Consider the following 14168-nt stretch of genomic DNA (forward strand, 5'->3'; position numbering starts at 1 on the left):
GCACAAAAGGGTTCCGGTCCTGCACAGTGTTCAGCTGCAGCAGCAGCAGTGAATCTTCATTAGTGGATTTAAATGTAAGAACTGGGGCATAGATATGAATATTAATGAAAGAAAGATTGACTAACTTCATGCTATTAAAAGATTTCTAGTCCCAGAGAGTAGGTGGAGCCTTTTAAAAAATGTATAATGAAATACAATATGTGATACACAACTTTAAGAGCGCAGAGAATGTGGATTTTGATCCCTTCTAATTTTCTGTCTATATAGTGCTCTGCAAGTGTGAAATGGAAGTATGCCTTCATTTGAACATTTTTCTTTTCTTTCCTGTGTCCCATGTACCAGTCTTTGTTAATGCAGAATTTCATGGCCACGCATTCTGGGGAGCCACTTGGCAGTGAGCAGCTAGTATTGATTTCTGCTCCAAAAATAGAGCATGAAACGCTCGTATATTTATAAATGTATGTGTGTGTGCATATATATGCATGTATATGTATATAAATCAGTGTTGCAAAGATATAAAACACATAGGACGGTTAAATCAGAATCGTAATTAATAACCTTGCCAGTTCCACTGTAAACGTTTGTGTCAGCAGTGCATGTAGCACATAACTGCTGGGAAGCATAATATACTGTACCATGCCTGTGAAAGGCATCCCCAGGCAAGAGGCTGGTGCATTACTACACATTCACTAGAAACGAGAGATTCAGGGCAGCAGAATTTCCAGACAGTCATGTGAGAAAGAAGTACTGCAGCATCAAGGCAGCCGGTCCACTTATTTTTGTCTGTTGATGATGTTAAATAATTGCGGAGGCCAGCATCGCTATCGATTACTTCTCAAAGTAGCTTAATGTTAGGAAACCAGCTTTGTGAGTGAGATGTCACATGTGTCTGTCTGATCCTCTGCAAGGAGCAAGCGACTGTGGCAGCTCTAACAAAACAGAATCACAGAATCACAGAATGTTAGGGATTGGAAGGGACCTCGAAAGATCATCTAGTCCAATCCCCCTGCCGGAGCAGGATTGCCTAGACCATATCACACAGGAACGCGTCCAGGCGGGTTTTGAATGTCTCCAGAGAAGGAGACTCCACAACCTCTCTGGGCAGCCTGTTCCAGTGTTCGGTCACCCTCACCGTAAAGAAGTTTTTCCTCATATTTATGTGGAACCTCCTGTGTTCCAGCTTGCACCCATTGCCCCTTGTCCTGTCAAGGGATGTCACTGAGAAGAGCCTGGCTCCATCCTCATGACACTTGCCCTTTACATATTTATAAACATTAATGAGGTCACCCCTCAGTCTCCTCTTCTCTAAGCTAAAGAGACCCAGCTCCCTCAGCCTCTCCTCATAAGGGAGATGTTCCACTCCCTTAATCATCTTCGTGGCTCTGCGCTGGACTGTCTCTAGCAGTTCCCTGTCCTTCTTGAACTGAGGGGCCCAGAACTGGACACAATATTCCAGATGCGGCCTCACCAGGGCAGAGTAGAGGGGGAGGAGAACCTCTCTCGACCTGCTAACCACACCCCTTCTAATACAGCCCAGGATGCCATTGGCCTTCTTGGCCACAAGGGCACACTGCTGGCTCATGGTCATCCTGCTGTCCACTAGGACCCCCAGGTCCATTTCCCCTACGCTGCTCTCCAACAGGTCTGCCCCCAACTTGTACTGGTACATGGGGTTGTTCTTGCCCAGATGCAGGACTCTACACAAAACAGGCAAAGAAAATGAAAGGATCCTTAAGGAGCCAATATATGTTTTTTACTCTTTGGTGTCTGTGATGGAGACAGCTGGCATATAGCACAAAATGAAATTTGTGTTCCCCAAGACTTTCTTCTGGGCTAGCACTAATATTCAGAAATAAAATACCATGTAAGTAAAGTGCCAGAATGGTCATGTTTGCAGGTGCAATGAGAAGGGGGTACTCTAAAGCATGCCAGCCAAAATAAGGCAGAAGAAACTTGCCTTTCTGTCTGAAGTATCTCTTAAAGGTAATTAGTAACGGGGTATCTATGTGTGTGTATCTGGGTGTGTGACTATATAATTAGTATGTAAAAGGTGAAATGCAATGCTAGAAATGGTGACCTTGTTCTTTATCTCTCTCCTGTTTAAAATCTTACTTGTTTTTTTCCCCCCTTTTTCTGCTTATTTTTCGCCCTTTAATATCAAAGATATCATGTCTCCAGTTCCTTTTCTTTGATGGAGGTCATTTGGAGACCTGAATAATGATGTCAGATAAATGTGTAGCTTTCATAAGGAACAGAAATTTCACTGCCTGGAAAAGCAGCTGTTCCTTTAGGGCAAAAAAGATGGAAGATATTTAAGGCAGTGAAAATGAAAAAGGAATTTAATATTATTATGATGATTCATGGGCACCCAAAATGTGACATCAAGATTGGGATTCATTTAATGTAACGTTATCCATCTCCAAGAAAGGACATAGTTCTGTTGAAGCCTTCCTCTAAAGACAAAGCAGAGAGACAGGCAAGACCAGAGGCTGATGTCTGCCCTATCTTATCATGAAATGCATATTATTTCTCTCCATTCACAACAAAGGAATGGAGCTTACAGACTGAGTTTCAAAGAAATATAAGCATGTCACTTCAGTTAAAAGGGATCTATTACATTTTTCCTGGTTGAGTCAAGGAGTGCAAGTTCTTTCCAAAGTGGATGTAAGAATGGTTTCCTCTGACCAAAAAGGAGAGGTCTATAAGCAATCAAGGATGCAGTACATTGAGCACAAATGAGGAAATGCAGGATAGGTATTTCAGAGGAACAGAAAGAGAGAAGGATGTATTAGAGCAGGAGACAAGCTTTCTGAAGCTTCAAGGAAGTATACTCCACAGTATGACATTATCCACATTTTTCAAGATGTACAAAATGTGCTTCCTCCTTCCAGGGAGGCAGGTCAGTTGGCTAGGTTAATTCATTAACTTGATTTGGGGAACTTAGCACATTGTCATCGACTCTTGTACTTCTTTGATATTTTTCTTTAAGTCCTAGATCTTGGAGTCATGTGATTTAATAAAAACTTGGACTTTACTTAAAAAGAAAAAAAGCTCTTTTTTTTTTTTTCCTAGATCGTGGAGTAAAACTTGAAGTTGTGAACTGTAAAGGCTCCAAAAAGAGAAAAGCAAATATAAACCCAGACATGCATGATCCCTTAGCCAGCCTTATGATTTCTGAATGCTCAGACTTGACCACCAAGTTGGCATTAATGTAATGTTGACATCATCCATTGCCTGCATTCCAAAACTGTGTTAGCTGTATTATACTGGAAGGAAAAAAGGATGTAATTCTCTGTAAGGCCTTCCTTTTTTCTTCTCCTTCCCCTGTGTATTCATAAAGCCACACTTTGCCCCATATGTGCAGCTCAAGAGACATTTAGAGGTACAATTATGGTGCAAACACAACTGCATTATTACCACTATAACACAACAAACCGCTCTAGCTAAAGTATATGTATTGCAGGCCTGCAATGTTAAAATCAGATTTCCTTAAAGTGCCTTTGGTTGCAGACAATAAAAACAGCCTGTATAGCAGAAGATCACTAAAAATAACTTTTAAAGAAAGGATCCATTTTTACAATAGCAGCATTTCATCTGATGTGAAGACCTTGTTTCATTATTGAAAGTGAGACAGCCAGGGGAACTCGTAGGATTAGGCTATGGGAATTCAACCGAACAATGTTTTGCATTCAGATAATTGCATGAAATTGGACTATTAGTGTAATTTTTGCAAATTGCAATAACATAAAACAAAGTAAAATATTCCTAGTGTATACATTCAACTAAGGTGCTAAAAGAGAACCATAACTGGGTTCAGACAGCGCACAGAGAACTTCCATTAACTATTCAGAGCTGTGTCCAAATATTGTTCTCAGTCTCACAGGTTCTTCAAATGGACTTTCAAAGGGAAACTCTTTTTATAAAACAGTAAGTAAATAAACATAATGTATTAGCTAACTTGTGGTTTTCACTGGCAAGGACATTACTAACATGTCCTTTATCTGACCTTAATTTAGCGTTGTATAAAATATCACCAAAAACAACTGGAGAAGGAAAGAGATTCGGCTCAAATTGCAGCTGCTTGCTTCAGTACCTCTCCTGACCAAACGTCAGCAGGAGCTGCAGCTCATGCGTTTTTTAACTTCTTCCATGGCATAGGATTATTCTGTCCAGTGGCTTTCTCCTAGCTAAGCAAAAAGATTATCAGGAGAGATGTCCCAAATCCTCTTTTGTCTTAGCTTCTTGGTCTTTACTTTTTACCCTGCATTCACCCTTGGGACTCAGCCTCAATATTTGGAATGAGCATCTCTAGAGGACACTTTTAGAGGTGGCTTTTGACCATGCAGTTCCAGCCCAGTCAAGTCATCACAGCAGACAAATGCTGGCCCACCACCGACTCAGGCTAATTACTCCAGTGCTTTGAGCTCAGTCTGGCTAATGCCTACTGCCACAGCACCTGAGAAGGAAGACTGCAATTAGTCATGCTTTTATCTTTACTGAAGACTTGGCTGCTCAGGAGCACGTGCCAGCCACATGACTAGCTGGACTGCTAAGGCGAATGCCTGTGTCACTAATGACTCTGTGGGGTTCAGAGGCAATTTCCCATTTGCCTGTCTCTTCCCTCCCATTTTTGAAGGAAGGGAATTAATTTTAATTATTTCTGCGATGAACATAGAATATGATAATATCAAATAACCAATTAATGTCACTGTGTCAGTAATTCAATTTCTTTACTAGTGTTTTTCAGCTTAAAAACCATGCCAGGGTACAGAAGAAAATACCACGTCAGCATCCTGTAATGAATATAAATGTAAAAGACAGCTGAGCTGTGAACAAGAGGTACCTTAGTAACACTGGAGCTTTCAGCTCTTTTCCCTGTCACTGAATTTTTCACAGAATCACAGAATCAACCAGGTTGGAAGAGACCTCAGGGATCATCGAGTCCAACTGCTGCCCCTACACCACCCTGTCAACTAGACCATGGCACTAAGTGCCATGTCCAGTCTTTTCTTAAACACATCCAGAGATGGTGACTCCACCACCTCCCTGGGCAGCCTGTTCCAATGTCTAATAACCCTTTCTGAAAAGAAATTCTTCCTAACGTCCAACCTGAACCTCCCCTGGCGAAGCTTGAGGCTATGTCCTCTTGTCCTATCGCTAGTTGCCTGGGAGAAGAGGCTGACTCCCACTTCACTACAACCTCCCTTCAGGTAGTTGTAGACTGCAATAAGGTCACCTCTGAGCCTCCTCTTCTCCAGGCTAAACAACTCCAGTTCCCTCAGCCGTTCCTCATAGGTCAGACCCTCCAGACCCTTCACCAGCTTGGTCGCCCTCCTCTGGACTCGCTCCAACACCTCAACGTCTTTCTTGAAGTGCGGGGCCCAGAACTGGACACAGTATTCAAGGTGCAGCCTCACCAGTGCCGAGTACAGAGGGACGACCACTTCCCTAGGCTATTCCTAATAGAGGCCAGGATGCCATTGGCCTTCTTGGCCACCTGGGCACACTGCTGGCTCATGTTTAGCCGGCTCTCGATCAGCACCCCCAGGTCTCTTTCCGCTGGGCCGCTTTCTAACCACTCTTCCCTCAGCCTGTAGCGCTGCATGGGGTTGTTGTGGCCGAAGTGTAAGACCCGGCACTTGTTCTTGTTGAACCTCATGCCATTGGTCTCGGCCCATCTATCTAACCTGTCCAGATCCCTCTGAAGGGCCTTCCTACCCTCCAGCAGATCGACATTCCCACCCAGCTTGGTGTCATCTGCAAATTTACTGAGGGTGCACTCAATCCCTACGTCTAGATCATCTATAAAGATATTGAACAGTACCGGCCCCAGAACTGAGCCCTGGGGAACACCGCTAGTGACTGGCCGCCAGCTGGACTTTGCCCCATTCACCACCACTCTCTGGGCTCGGCCATCCAGCCAGTTTTTAAGCCATCGAAGAGTCCACCCATCCAAGCCCCGGGCAGCCAGTTTGTCTAGGAGGATGCTGTGGGAGACAGTGTCGAATGCCTTACTCAAGTCTAGATAGACTACATCCACAGCCCTGCCCTTATCTACTAAGCGGGTCACTTGGTCATAGAAGGAGACCAGGTTGGTCAAGCAGGACCTGCCTTTCATGAATCCATGTTGGCTGGCCCCAGCCAGCGGAGTAAGCCTTTCATGGCATCTAATGTTGTTCCCTGGATTCTGCTCTGTGCCCTGTCTACATGAGCCTTGAAATTCCAAGAGGAGTTTTGTTGCTCTTCTTGGAGGGAGATTTCCATGCTGGTGTATCCCACTGCCAGAAACTTTATCTGGAGATTCTGACTCAGGTTTGCCTTTTCTGGATTAAATTATTTCTCTTTCAAACATTGTGCTTAACAAACTCTCCTTTTTCTTGACAATTAAGGCTTTTCAAGTGTTTGATGTCTCTGTTATGCCTGCCTGTCACAAGTCTGTACAGTGGTCTTTTAAAGTTTCCTTAGGGCAGCTGCACTGTGACACACCCTGGAGCAAATATCCCTGAGGCAAAGCTGAATGAGGTGGCTCCAAAACCAGGATTTGTACTTCAGCTATTTAGTAGAGAGAGACAAGGACCACCTTTTCTGGCTTGCTTTGTTCTGTGTCTGTTGAGTTCAATATGAGGTCCTGGTTTGCAGGCAGGGTTTGTAAGTTCTACTTTCAGAAAATAAAAATTGTAATGAAACTAGCAAGAAGTTGCACCTCGCTCCGACTGCAGTGTTCAATGATAAACAAGGTGTTTGGTGGGGGGACAATGCTGGTTGAAGAAAATAATGTGAAACATGGTTTAGGAATCATGCAATTTGGGCCTCAAGTAGAGTCATATAAAGAAAGTTTCTTGCTTTACAGAGATCTGGATAGTGACATTTCACTGAGAGATGGAGAAGCAACATGGGGAGAAAAGATCTTTATGGTGACATAAAGGCAGGAAGACTGTAGGAAGACAAATGTGAATGAAAAAAAAAGAGTAGAGACCAGAAGTATAGGTATTTTGTGACAGGTATTGAATGGAAGGGAGCCTGGGGTTGTAACATCTAGAGGGACCAGAAACCATTAACAGTAGAAAACTAAAGTAGATTTGAGGGAAGGGAAATGGGCTGTTAAAGGATTTATCTCAGGAAGATCAAGCTACTATCATCCGTCAGGAGGAGCAAAAGCTCACTAGAGGTGAATGTCATGGGCAAGATTTTGAAAGTGTTCATTCCAGCTGCTTCTACTCAAATGTGGCAAAGCCTCTACTGGTTGCCTGATTTAGTTATTCTTACTTTCCAAAAAACACTGATCCTTGAGTTTGCAAAACCTACTGCTCTGCCTTGTTCATTATATAAATTAGGATAGCATTTGATTAATCTTTGGTATAAACTATAGCTGGGCCAGACAGGAAGAAGCCTTATCTTTTTATATGAAGTCCAAATGGTTTCTGGAATGGGAGATGTACCCTGAATTATGAAGTGATGACTGGAAACAGATGTGGGGGAGGATTTTGCAAGGTCTGGATATATTTTGGAAGTATTTATTGACATTGCATAAAGCGGCAGGAAGGTTTGTTGATTCTGTTTTGTGGTTGCAGATATGAAGGAAAAAAGACCATCAGTTCAGAGAGCTACATACCTCTCCACTGGAGGAACAACACTAAGCCCATTTATTCTATCGCATTGCCTCAGAAGAACTGAAGAGACAGGAATTTGAGATAAAAGGTTTTGGCAGATGGTGAAAGTGAAGAAGTCAGAGGAGGCAATCAGAGTAATCATTCTTAGGAAGAGTAGTATGAAGCTGTGTATCAGAGACATTTGTTGCAGACCCAATGCCAGAAGTCCAAGAACTGGGTTAAACAGACAGCCTGAGGTATTTGCAGAAACCTGACAAGCCTTTCAGCAAAACAGAGATGCACTTGGCCAGTCTCTCTAATGTCTCAATGAAATCTGCAGTGGAAAATGTGGAAGAAAGCAATTCATTAGACACCTCTACTCTTTTTATAAAAGGCTGTTTCTCTGAGTTACCTCTGTATATTTCTCCAGCTTAGAGGCTCAGAATTGAAAACACGGCATACGTGCATCTCTTGCCTTTTTCCTTTTTTACGTAGGAACAATCTGGTATTTGTGTGGGCATTCCTGGTGCCATTTCCCAATATTGCATTTACACAAATACAACATGAGACCATACAGGACTGTCTTGTTAAGACTACACAAGTACAAAAACCTATAGCCTAATGAAGTTTGTTTTTCTTCTTTCACTTTTTAATCTAGGAAGCATACTTTTAGAACCTTCGTTGTACTTTCTAGGACAAAACCAATCTGTTTTGTTAGTCTGGCCTTCTGAAGTTGGCTCTTTCCTCTTCTGGTGTCTGCAGCTGTTGCTACTGTACTTCATGAGCTAGTTAAAAGGGGTGGGGCAGAAATAACCTAGAGCACAAGTTTGGATGAAGCAAAGTATGAGAGTTCAGAAATAGAATGGAAGTGCACAATAAGACTGGGCTGTATTGATCTGTAAATGGTTTGAGTCTTTTTTATGTCACATACCATGTGACTTTCCACAGCACACAGCTTTCAGGGAGTAAAAGAGAAAACTGTAATGAAAAAAAAGCACTCTCTACTCCCTTAGACACAAGTGCTGGTAAGAAAACTAGATGTCTGAGAGCACTGGGAATAGCCTATCAAACTGTCTGAAGGCCTTCATAAAGGCAGGCTAGAACTTCTCCCTTTGAACGTTTTGCAATGGGTAGTTTCAGCAAATTGGAAACATTGACAAAAAAATCTGGTTCTTCACAAATGTCAGCAACAGCAAAAGAGCAGGAGAAAAAAACCTCTGGGTTTTCAGGGTTTTTTTAATATAAATATTGTTCACTAAAGCAAAAAATATCTTCAGCAGCTCTAGTTACTGAGTCCCAAACCACTAATAACTGAAAGTTAAATTACTGAGCAGTTGTCTGGTTCCATTGGAAATAATGTTGATAGTCTACGATTCACTTCAGTGTCTCTGAACCGGTGTTTTGATGTGCTGTTTTGAGAATCAGGTTTCTAGACTGGAATATTACATACTGTACGAAAGCAAGATGGTTGGGAAGTACTTTCAGTTTGTAAGAGGGTCCAATTTCACACCTTCCTTTCCAGCAAAACCTAGGCGACAAGAAGAAATGAGCACTTCCACGAAGTGCCTTGTGAGGACGCTCTTGTTTCTGTCATTGCAGTGTGGGTGCTCACTTCCACTGCTGAGGTTGCAGCTTCCAATGTCCCTGTGTGTGTGTTCACTTGTGAGGTTTATATCCAAAATGTTGCAGGTTTTTTCCTCTTACATCCTTCACAAAACAAGCTCTCATTTTCCAGGTGGAGCCTGTCATCATTAATCTAATCATACTTTGCACAGCCTGTGATTTTTTTTGCATCCTCAGTCTTGCCCTGGTGATAAATCAGAGTAGCCGTCACTGTAGTGGAAAGCTCAGTAATGTCAAAAACTTCCTGGTGTATATGCGATGGGAAGTCATTCAGCAGTAAGTAAATAACCCTTGCGAGCCACAATATTACAAAAGATTACTGCTACTCTCCTCTTAAGCAGTGGGAGGTGGTATCTTGATCCATACTACCAAAGACCACTGTAGAGTACCATAAGAAAGAGAATTCCTCACCTTCCAATTCAGTTACTTCTTATGATGAATGCATTTGCAAGCTGCAGAGTAAAACTTAGTTAAAATTATAGCTTGTTTCACTTTGTGAGTTTGCAAGTGACAATGCAGGGAAGTCTGTGAGAGCTACAGGTTCCAGGATTTCCAGCTTGTATTAATGTCCTAGCAAAATTTGCCGTATTTTTTCAGATTTCTGTTTTAGTGGAACCTGAAGTCTTCTGTAGATCTTTCTTTGCATTTTTTAATATTGTTGTTATAAATAACTGTAATTCTTGACTTAATATGCTTGTAAGAAGCATGTAAGGCAGTTGGTTCCAAAGGGAAAGGAAAACCACAGCCTCCACCACAAATCCCAGCATGTCATCCCTTCAAGGGATATCTGAGTGAAGGTGTTGCTGGGTATTCCGTAGCACCTTTTATCTGTGCATCTCCAAAGGGCCAGAGAGAGAGAAGGTGGTGAAATGCACTGACACAGCCTGAAGAAGTCCTGGGGAAAGCACGAAGAGAAGTACAGGCTGAGATGTGCTTGAAGCTGTAACCAAAAAACCTGTCCTTTGTCGGGATTCCTGCTGTACTTAGGATTTTCTGGTGGATGAGGAGAAGTATATTGAAGAAATAGCTGAGGGCTATGTATAGGAAAGCTGGAGCAAAAAACCTGTAGTTGGTCGTAAAATCGTTGTGAGTCTGCAGCCACAAAGATGCCAAATATATATGGATAACTCCTGCCCTGGTTGTGGATGGACCGCAAGGCAGGGACTAGGGGAGCAAAATCCCTCCCAATGTTAGAGAAGATCAGGTTCGTGAGCACTTGAGGAACCTGTGTGCACATAAGTCTATGGGACCTGATGAGATGCATCCCAGAGCCCTGAGGGAATTGGGTGATGTAGTTGCCAAGCCACTCTCCATGATATCTGAAAAGTCATGGAAGTGAGGTGAGGTCCCTGGTGACTGAAAAAGGGGAAACATTGCATCCATTTTTAAAAGGGTAGAAAGCAGGACCCTGGGAACTACCGACCTGTCAGACTCATCTCTGTGCCTGGGAAGATCATGGAAGAGATCTTCCTAGAAGCTATGCTAAAGCACATGGAGGACAAGAAGGTGATTTGAGACAGCCAGCATGGCTTTACCAAGGGCAAGGCCTGCCTGACCAACCTAGTGGCCTTCTGTGATGGAGTGACTACACCAGTGGACAAAGGAAGAGCTACAGATGTCATCTATCTGGACTTCTGTAAGGCCTTTGACATGGTCCCCTACAACATCCTCCTCTCTAAATTAGAGATATGAATTTGATGGGTGGACTGTTTAGTGGATGAGGAATTGGTTGTATGGTTGCATCCAGAAGGTAGTGGTCAATGGCTCAATGTCCAGATGGAGATAGGTGACAAGTGGTGTCCCTCTGGGGTCTGTACTGGGACCAGTACTGTTTAATTTCTTCAACAATGACATAGTGGGATTGAGTGCACCCTCTGCAAGTTTGCAGACAACACCAACCTGAGTGGTGCTGTTGACATGCCTGAGGGACTGGATGTCATCCAGAGGGACCTGGACAAGCTCGAGAAGTGGGCCCATGTAAACCTCATGCGGTTCAACAAGGCCAAGAGCAAGGTCCTGCACATGGGTCAGGGCAACCCCTGGTATCAATACAGGCTGGAGGATGAAGGGATTGAGAACAGCCCTACGGAGAAGGACTTGAGAGTACTGGTAGATTAAAAGCTGGACGTGAGCCAACAATGTGCACTCGCAGCCCAGAAAGCCAAACATATCCTGGGCTGCATCAAAAGAAGTGTGGCCAGCAGGTCAGGGGAGGTGATTCTCGCCCTTTACTCCGCTCTCGTGAGACCCCACCTGGAGTACTGCATCCAGCTCTGGAGCCCTCAGCACAGGAAAGACATAGACCTGTTGGAGCCGGTCCAGAGGAGGGCCACAAAAATGATCAGAGGGCTGGAACACCTCTCCTATGAGGAAAGGCAGAGGGAGTTGGGGTTGTTCAGCCTGGAGAAGAGAAGGCTCTGGGGACACCTTATTGCAGCCTTTCAGTACTTAAAGGGGGCCTATAAGAAAGATGGGGACAGGGCCTGTTTATATAGGATAAGGGGTAATGGTTTTAAACTGAAGAGGGTAGATTTAGACTAGCTATAAGGAAGACATTTTTTACAATGAGGGTGGTGAAACACTGGAACATGTTGCCCAGAGAGGTGGTAGATGCCCATCCCTGGAGACATTCAAGGTCAGGTTGGATGGGGCTTTGAGCAACCTGATCTAGTTGAAGATGTCCCTGCTCACTGCAGGGGGGTTGGACTAGATGACCTTTAAAGGTCCCTTCCAACCCTAAGTATTCAATGATTCTATGATCAAGACATAAAGGGTGAAGTAAATGTCAATCAAGTTGCCACTTATGATGAAGCTTTCCAGGAAAAAAGGGAGACTAAGAGAACTGCAAAAAGAATTAAAGGAACTAAACAACAGTACAAAGGTGCTAAAGTTAATGCAATCACTAAGGGCAATAGGAGCTACAACTGCAAAAGCATCGCCCCAAAGTATGGCTCCAGTGAAACAGGTGGCTGAGCAGGATAGAGGATCATATGTGACTAGTGAAATTCCTTCACACCTTCTGGGAAACAGCAGACCAAAGCAGAGGGTGAACTGTAGCATAACAGGTAGCTGCCTCACAGCTCCTCTTTCAGTGCTGGTTGTTATTTAACAACGGGAGTTTGATTTGGAGGTGTCTGGTGGAACGTGTGAAATTGCAAGGGAACAGAGGACATGCGATCAAATGTGAGAGTTCTTAAATTAGCCCACGAAGAGGGGAAGTAACATAAATACCAGATCAGTCTCAACAGGCACAGAAACTGGGGAACATGAGCCCAAACACAAGATAGGAAGATTATTTTTGTGAACTCAACTCCAGGAACTGGAGCAGGAAATTGTGTTTTTGAGACAGTGAATGAGTTGGGAGCTGCAAGTGAATTTCATTATGGATAACATCTCAGAAATGTGAGAGAAGTTGTCTCGCACTTTAGTCCGGGAAGTTACCTTTGGATTTTGGTGAAACAAATTATCTACAGGCAAGCTGAAATGTACTACAGGCAGCCTTATGTGCTCTGTTGCTAGAGGCACTGTTAAGACACGATGTAATGTGGTACCTTTCAGTGAAGGCAGTGTCTGAAATATGTTATGAAATGAGGTATTTCAGGGATCTTAACTGCCAAAGCTCCCACTGAATCTGAAGCAGGGATGGATTCCTATTCACCTACAGAGTACTTCTGAGGCTAGCTTGTTAAAAGAAAAGGAAAACCACATTTTTCAGACAGAAAGAGTATGTAACTGCACACTCCAATGCCAAACACGGGTGCAGACCACTGCTTACAATGAAGGCATGTTGGAATGAAATGGGCTTTTTTAAGCTTTTGGTGGCTATTGTTTAGCCTGCACTGCAGATCTGCAAAAGAGTTTGGGAAGGACAAGAGAAACTGAGAGAGATGGCAGCAAGGAAGTACCTGACATGGTGCGTATCCACAAATGGTGGGTATGTAGTTATAAGAAAAAGGCTAAAGAGCGTTCTTTGAGCTAAGCTGTTTTCAGGGGATTGGCAACTAGCAAAAAAAAAAAATAGCTGTTTGATTCCTAATGGGTTCTGGCAAACAGAAATCTCATTTTTTTAGTGAATAAAACGGAATATCAAAGACATACTTCTCTCTATCAGCAATTTAATATAACAGAAACAATCCCAGGCCCCGATTTTTTTATTATTATTTGCTCAGGTTAAAAAAAAAAGAGGTGGGTGTTATGCAAGTTTTTCTGCATTTGGTTTTTGTTAGATATATCAAAAACTATGGGTATTTTTTTGTCTCACTGTGGTCTTCTTTTGGAATGTCTAACATCTCTGCGTGAGATGTTATAGCTTAGATTTTAGTTTCATTTTAAGATATAGGTTGTAATCACGCATGAAATTTTCTGTGAAACATCTCTCCACTGTGCAAAATAAAAGAAAATTATATTGTTCGGACCGAGACTTTTAGAATGAAAATATAGGTCTTGTGCTAGGCGGCCTGAAGTACTCATCATAGTGATTGCTTTTGATACCTCGCCAAGACAGGACCTCTGTGGACTTTTTGACCCTGAAAACGTCTAACCTAAAACCAGTAGATTTTTCAGATTTCATGCCCTCCCCTTACTCGCCGTGTCTATATTGAGCCACATCTTCAGTTGACGTAGTTTGGCTGATTTCAGCTTTGCTTATTTACGTTGCCAAGGATCTGCCATACAGTATTTTCCTTTGCTGTCTGTGTGATATTATGTTGTGCATAGCGTGATGTACAGCTAAAGCTTATGTGTATTGCTTTATTTCTGTATGTCAGCAAAATTAATCCTTCGCTCCTTCCATCCTTCTCTGGGAGTGAGGCGTACCTGTCGTGACCGATGTGCGCTGAGAACAGCGTTAGGTGGTCCCCTGATGTACTTTAAGCCTGTTCTATTGCGAGTGCAGCTGGAAACTAGGTGAGCCCGGCTCTACTTGCCGGTGGGACCTTTTCCCGGCTGTTGCTGGTG

Source organism: Nyctibius grandis, chromosome 5 (genome assembly GCF_013368605.1).
Source record: "Nyctibius grandis isolate bNycGra1 chromosome 5, bNycGra1.pri, whole genome shotgun sequence".
NCBI lineage: Eukaryota > Metazoa > Chordata > Aves > Nyctibiiformes > Nyctibiidae > Nyctibius > Nyctibius grandis.